We start from the raw sequence: 7,915 nt of genomic DNA on the forward strand, positions 1-7,915 counted from the left end.
TTCTGATTGATTCTCTGAATAAAGGAAGGAAGGAAGGAAGGAAGGAAGGAAGGAAGGAAGGAAGGAAGGAAGGAAGGAAGGAATGCTAAGCAGAGTACTCTGCTTTTCTGCACTGGGATTGCTTCATAGTCTTCCTGCAGCTGGAGGGCAGGTCCTGGTGTATCATACTCTAATTATTGTGACTAAGGACGCCCCACTCAAACAGTTTCCCAGGAACGAAGGAATGGTTTTCTCCAAAGGTGAATCTACTCTTGGGTCTTTTATATTTTATAAGGTTGGCTTTCAAAACAAATTCATGGAGCCCATGATGTACTAGGAGTATTGTAAATTTTTTTTTAAAGATTTTATTTATTTATTTATTTATTTATTTGAGAGACAGAGAGCACGAGAGGGAAGAGGGCAGAGGGGGAAGCAGACTCCCTGCTGAGCAGGGAGCCCGATGCGGGACTCGATCCCGGGACTCCAGGATCATGACCTGAGCCGAAGGCAGTCGCTTAACCAACGGAGCCACCCAGGTGCCCGAGTATTGTAAATTTTAAAAGTTCATCTCTTCCTGCTGCCTCAACATGCCCACAAACACGCTGTGAACACCCAGTCCCCTTCCTACCTCCCATGACTGTGAACTAGTGCTGGTCAAACACCAAAGGGCACCAAGGAAATTCCCTTGTGTCCTTTGCCTGTGTACCTACCCAGCCCCCAGGTAAAGGCCTTTACCCATGGGTTCCTCATGGTCCCTTAGCTCCCCACCTTCGTGGCTGAGCCTGGTCCCTTGGCGCTCTTCCCACGTGGTCCCCCCTCTTGTCCTGCAGTGACTCTGTCTCTCTAGGACCTGTGAGTTTAATAAACTTTGTTTTCCTGCACCTCTCCTGTGTCCCCTCTTGTGGCAGCCCCTGAGTGACCATCCCCTAAAAGGACAGGGAACAGTAGAGTATCACATGATATGTGATATTATTCCCATCCTCTAAATGAGCCAACAGAGTCGCAGTGAGGTTAAGTGATGCGAGATTGTGGCTCCCATTCATCACCCTTCTGTCCGTGGCCTTCACAGTGTGACTTCCCAGCTCATCATCAGAAGCCTGGTCTGTTGCTCGTTCACTCTCTGGGCATTCCTGGCACATTATGAAGATTAGTGCGTGCTAGCCCACTGCGGGAAAAGTGAGCATGTGGAGCAGGGTCCTGTTACCCCGGCTGAGGCCATCCTTCAGCAGCCAGCCTCTAGCTGGCCACAGTCCCAGTAGGGAGTTCAGCCAAGGCTGCTCAAGGAGGAGGAGGAGAAGGAGCTAACTGTCCAACCAACCCACGAACTCATGAGCAATCACAGCTGGTTGTGGGTTAAAGCCACTAAGTTTGGGGTGTGGTTTGTTATATAGCAAAAACCACCTAATAAAATGAACTTGACTAAGGACCCACAGCCGGTAAGAAGCAGAGAGGGATTTGAACCCAGGTCTGTCTGACACCAGTAAGATTAAGAGACAAAGGAGAGTTGCTGCCCCTGCACATCTGCTCAGGCAGCTCCTCTCATAAGCTCTCAGGCCAAGCCAAGCTGAGAAAACTTCCCCTCCAGAACCACGGGCGGAAGGAGGGTGGGCACGGCACGTGGCCGCAGTGTGGGCACGCTGGGTCTGTGGCTGATGGGCGGCTGACTGTGGGCCCGAAAGGAACTGGGTAAAATTAGCATGACGCATCCTCAACGGCCAGAGAGCAGACTGGGGTGGGGCTGGCGCCGCGGAATGTTCCGCATGACCTCCTAACCTCTGTGAGACACTGCTGTTCACTTGAAGTAGTTCTCCTCCTGCTTCCCCTTCCCCTGGCTGAGGCCCACAGGACAGACCCCAGCACGAGGCAAGTCGGGCTGAGCAGGACAGAGACGGCCGGTGCTCCAAGAGCGCTGCGAGCCCAAAGCCTTGTCACTTCCTGCCCAGCAGGGCAAGCCCAGAGAGCTTCCTGGCACCCAGCTAGAGAGACGCAGCTACGAGCGCAGGTTCTGGAGCCAGACTGCCCCAGAACAGGCTTCCACCTGGACAGTCAAGGTGTTGAAACTCTCTGGGTTCCTTGTCTATAAAATACAGTAACAACTGCTCCCTCTCAGGGTTCTTGTGAGGGTTAACTGAAATCCTAAGTCAAAAGAAAGCATTTAACAGGGTGCCTGGCACCGGGTGAATGCACAGTGTTCGTTACTACTATCCTTGAAGACCCTCCACAGCCCACCCCTTGCCCCAGCACTGCCCTGCTGGGCCCTGTGCCCCAGCAGGCAGGTTTTCTTGGGGCTCTCCCATCGGCACCAGGCTTGGGGGTAGGACACACTAGGATGGGGCGTCCAGGGCCCCACACAGACGGAGTTGGCAGTGGGTCAGGCTTACTGGGGCTCAGGCTTGTGAAAGACGAAAGGTAGGAGCAGGATGGGGCATGTGAGCCTCAGACCTGCTCGTCTACATGACTCTACAGGGAAATGGGGAGTGAAGACTGCCCCCCAGAGGCGGCTCATGCTGGGCAGGAAGAGCCAAGCCCTAGACCTTCCCCCCTTCCCCCTGCCCCCTTCTGACGCTGGCCAGGCTGCCCTGGAAGTGCTAGACCTTGACCCGGAAGCACGCAGCCTTGACCCGGAAGCACGCAGCCTTGACCCGGAAGCAGAGGTGAATAACGAAGCGCCACCTCGGGGCTAGCGCCTTTGTGCTCCCGCCGCTCAAGGGCAGGTTCTCTTGAAGTCGGAGACCTAGGAGGCCTCTGTGCCTGCCGAAGATGGTTTGGGGGAAAGAGTATGGGATTTCGGATCAGATTCAAATTCCAGCACCAATGACCAATTGTGTGGCTCTGGGGAAGTCACATAACCTCTCTGAGTTTCTGCTTTTCCATCTGTAAAGGGGGGAATAATGATGATGATGATAAAAATGGTAATAATATACTGGCTCGTGTGGATTCATGGCTGTGCTCTTGGCACTTATGGGAACTGAATAACAGCAGCATTCACTAGGACAGCCTGACCCCAAGCTTCCATTCCAACTTACATGGCTCCACGCCCAGAATATCTTCCCTTCTTCCACCCACCATGCCAGAATCCTTTCCACCCTTTATGGCCCAGTTCACATTGCACCTCCTTTAAGAAGCCTTTTCTGGTGGTTCTCACTCCAGAGAAAGCCTTCCTTTCTCCCACTCCCAATAGCCCATCCGTGTAAGGAAGGAGAAATCAGCACAGAATCCAAGATTTTCTGAGGGCTGACTGTGGCATGCACCATGCTAGATGCATTCTACTTTTGTGCTGGTTACCCTGATCTTAGTTATTCTTCACAGCAACACTGAGTAGAATGTTTCCTTATTATCTCCACTTTATAGATGGGAAAACTGAGGATGGGAGAAATAAAATGACTTTTCTTTGGTCATTAAAACTCATCTCCAGGTCTTCTAGCTCTGAATACTTTTTCCTCTGCACCATGCTGGACTCAAGAAGCATTCAGAAAATGTGTATTGTTGCAACATAGGAATTGGCATTAAAATCATATGCAAACGACACTCCCCTGATAGGGATGTTCTAAGTCTTTGGGCCTGAGGAGAGGATCAGAACTCAAGGAATTTGTTCATTTAAAAGCTCTTCCGTTCCCCTTTGTGGCAAAGTAATCAGAGGCAAATAAGATCAAATCCAGGAATATAAGCCGTCAATTCACAAAAGAGAGACCATAGGCCAATAAACATTTTTTTTTTTTAAAGTTCATCCTTACAGGGGCGCCTGGGTGGCTCAGTCGTTAAGCGTCCGCCTTCGGCTCAGGTCATGATCTCAGGGTCCTGGGATCGAGCCCCACATCGGGCTCCCTGCTTGGTGGGAAGCCTGCTTCTCCCTCTCCCACTCCCCCTGCTTGTGTTCCCTCTCTTGCTGTGTCTCTCTCTGTCAAATAAATAAATAAAATCTTAAAAAAATAAAATAAAAAATAAAGTTCATCCTTACCTTCAATAAAAGAAATGCAAAAAAAGTGAGGTCATTTATTTGCATGTCAAATTGGCAATTAAAAAAAATCCTTGGTGGGGGTGCCTGGGTGGCTCAGTTGGTTAAGTGACTGCCTTCGGCTCAGGTCATGATCCTGGAGTCCCGGGATCGAGTCCCGTATGGGGCTTCCTGCTCGGCAGGGAGTCTGCTTCTCCCCCTGACCCTCCCCCCTCTCATGTGCTCTCTCTCATTCTCTCTCTGTCAAATAAATAAAATCTTAAAAAAAAAAAAATCCTTGGTGTTGGTCAGAAAAGCTATGGCCATTAACCCCTCCTTCCCCTCTGCCTTTCCTCCTACCTCTTTTCCTCTGAGCCCCAAACGCCTGGATCTAGCCAGCAAGATGGCGCTGAGCATAGTTTAGAACTGTTCGTTGGCTCTCTCTCTGCTGTGTGGGCAGGAACTGTGTTTGTCTTGGTGTACTCCCATTATTCAGCAAGTGCATGGCACACAGTGTATATATATCATATATGTGAATGTATGTAAGATGTATATATATAGATGTAATAAATAATTTTTTAAATATATATATGCTTAGGGGAAAAAATTGGAAAGAACCAGCAAAATGTCTCTCTTTGGCAGGATTATGATTGATTTCATCTTATTTTTAATTAATTTTATCATGGCCTTTATTTTATTTTTTTGTATTTTTCCATGAGTAGGGGGTTGTCTACCATGAGTATGTATTTATAAGCAGAAAAGAGATTGTTATTTAAAGTAAACAATAGAAGTACAATATGCATCATCAAAGAATCCAGAATCTTCCCCATCCTGGGCTCAGACTTTCAGTCCTGGTCCCCCTGTGTGCCACTGTGTGTTGCTGAGTGTCCTGGAGTGCAGGTCCCTTGGAGGATGAGAGGCATGGGATCCAGAAAACATCTATGCTGCATGGGCTGTGAAGAGAAATGGGGCTGCAGTGGAAGGAGATGGGGGTTCAGGGATGGCTCTATATTTTAAAACAAGAGATAGTCAATCTTGTTTGTATGTTCATGGGAATGGCCCAGTAGAGAGGGAGAAATTAGTAAGTCAGGAGAGAGGGCATAATTTCAGCAGCTAAGTCCTTACGGGGGCTAGAGGTCAGAGGGGTTCTGAGCAATTGGTGGGAGCAGGATAGCTCCTCGATGGCAGCAGGAAGAAAGGCAAAAATATGAATATGCAGAAGCAGGTGTATTTGGTTGTAGGAAAATGAAGGATAGGTGGACTTCTCATGTGATTACTTCTGGGTTCTCAAAGGGCAGGAACCAAGGTCAGCACCTGAGCAGCGGGGGAAGGAAGGGCTACTGGGGGCCAAGGGAGGAGAATTCGACTCTAGGGTGGGGAGGGAAGGCTGGCACTGGTGCCGCCACTGGAAATGTTGTGGGCAGGGGTAGTCACGCAGCCACCCACTGAGGGCTTACCCTGTGCCAGGCACCCCTTCTCTCATTTGATCTTCAAAACAACCTGCAAGAGGCAGACCCTAAATACACAAAACAAACTGATGGTTGTCAGGGTGAGAGGCGATAGGGAAAATGGGTGAAGGGGGGTAGGAGGTACAGGCTTCGCCTACGGGATGACAAAGTCACAGAGATGCATGGTACAGCATGGGGAGTACGGTCCACAGTACTGTGATGGAGTTGTATGGTGACAGACGGTCGCTACATTTGTGAACACAGCATAGCATTACAGACTTGTCCAATCATTACGCTGTATACCTGACACTAATAGGATATTGTGTGTCAACCATACTTCAATTATTTGAATTAAAAAAAAAAAAAAAAAACCTGCAAGATAAAAATTCCTGAAACCATCATCCAGATGAGGAGTTATGTGTCCAAGGTCACACAGCCAGTAGAGGTGGAGGGCGGATTTGACCCCAGGCATGTCTGATGACTGAGATAAGTTGGTCCTCCACATACTCTGCTGAGGACGCCTTTGCTGAGCCTCACGCCCCGCCTCCCCTTCTGCCCTGCTGGGCGCTACCTCGTGCCACCGCTCATCCTCCCGATCAAGTCCTGTTTCCTGAGAAACCAGCAAATTCGGGGGCTCTCATACGTCTATGGGAAAGCTGCTAAAGCTTTAACATCCTACCAGGAGAGCTCAGAGGTGTTTTTGACGAGGGCTCCTCTGTATTTAATACTGAGCTCTTCTACTTGCCTTTCCACTTGCCACCACCCTGGTTCCAACCTCACCGGCTCACATTTGTATTTTCTTCTGAAATTTGCCAGACATCCACCTGTGCCTTCTACGAGGGAGTCACCGACACAAAGATTAACGACCCAGTTCCTGTCCCCTGTGGTCAGGGTCCAAGGGGGGAAACCACAAGTGAATATATTCTCAGTACAGAGTGATGGGCTGGGCTGGCCCAGGAGTGTGGGGGTCTTTGCTCTGAACCCCGACCAGGCCCGGGGTCCAATTGGAATTCCTTCCTTTGGTCCCACTCCCCAAATCTATACAGTAAAACCTTAATGAACACAAGTGAAACAGCTGTTTAGTGTCTCCCCGCTAATTGCACTCAAAGTCGTACAAAAGGTAACACAAGAAATTTGCAAGTTTGTTAAGATACACATTAAAATGGCATTTAAAAAAAAAATCTGGATGTTCTTATTGCGGGGCTTTGATAAGCTGATGAAAGCTCTTCTCTGGCCCTCTGGCCCTTTTGGCCGGGACTGGGAAGAATAGAGCAAGAGCTGAGCAGGGGCTTGATGAGCACTAGTCTCCGGGCGAGAATTTGGTAGACCCTGAGCAGTGACTGACCATTGCAGGTGGTGGCAGGACTGCTCTTGAGGAACAGTCTGAAAAGGGGTGGGTTTCAGGCCTCTCACCTCCCTCAAACAGAACCTGGCTGCCTCCGGCTCAGGGCCTGCTGGCTGGACCCTGCTTTCCCTTCAGGTCACGAGGCCTGGTGGCTTGCTTCTGCAGACCAACGGTGGTTTGGGAGGTTGTTCTCACTGTGGGCACGCGGGGGCGCTGCAGGCCGTGCTCAGCCTGTCAGGCGCCTGCCTCGGTCTCTGGCTCTGACCTCCAGAGGCTGCGGGTCCCACCAAGGTTCCCTGGCCGGCGGTGCCGCCCGGTCCCAGCCTTCCTGCCTTGAAAGAAATACATGCCTTTCACTTGTGCCCAGCCTGGGCCTCCACTAAACTCCTTCCTCCTTCCTCCTTCCTTCTTCCTCATCCCCAGGAATAAACAATCTACAGCTGGCCCTAGACAGAATGCTTTCGAAAGGGCATGAACTAGGTAGGGGTCAACACCCTTAGGATGTAGGGAAACTTCCATTTATTAAGCACTGACTGAATCGGTATCATATGAGATTCTTTATATGTATTAATTCTATAGAAATTTCTACGAGAGTCTATCTATAACTCCCATTTTACTGAGAAGACAGATGAAGTTCAGAGAGGTTAGGTTATCTGCCCAGGGCCACACAGCAAGCTGGTATGCAGCAGAGCTGATGGTCTACACACAAGCTGACCCAGAAACCCACATTCTTCTCCTATACCTGCCATCCCCTTCCCATACCTACACCCCAGGGTAAAGAACGTGGGCAGGAGGAGGTGGGTACTCCAGCAGGTGTGATGGAGGGACTTCTGAAGAGTTTTGGGGGAAAACTGAGAGTTCTATAGCAGAAAAAGCACCAAAGTAGTCAGGCGACCCACGGTCTAGTGTCTACTCAGTCAACTTCTGGATTGTGACCTCTAGCCATGTCCTCCTCCAGCGCTCAATTCCTTGTCTGGACAAGGAAGGGTGAGACTGAGGCACGGCCAAGCCCCCCACCATATCTGAGAGTTTGTGCCTGCAGGATTCCCCACCTAGGGGCTTCATCCAAGGACTGGCCAGTGAGGACAGAGAAGAGCCAAGAAGGGCGCATGCAATCTATGTCATGGTTGTGCAGTCTGAGAAGTAGGGTCTGAGTCCCAGAGAGCCAGAGCCCCTGAAAAGTGCCCCCACCCAAGGCCTGCTTGATGG

Source organism: Mirounga leonina, unplaced genomic scaffold, assembly GCF_011800145.1.
Source record: "Mirounga leonina isolate KUSES-001 unplaced genomic scaffold, KU_Mleo_1.0 Mir_151, whole genome shotgun sequence".
Lineage (NCBI taxonomy): Eukaryota > Metazoa > Chordata > Mammalia > Carnivora > Phocidae > Mirounga > Mirounga leonina.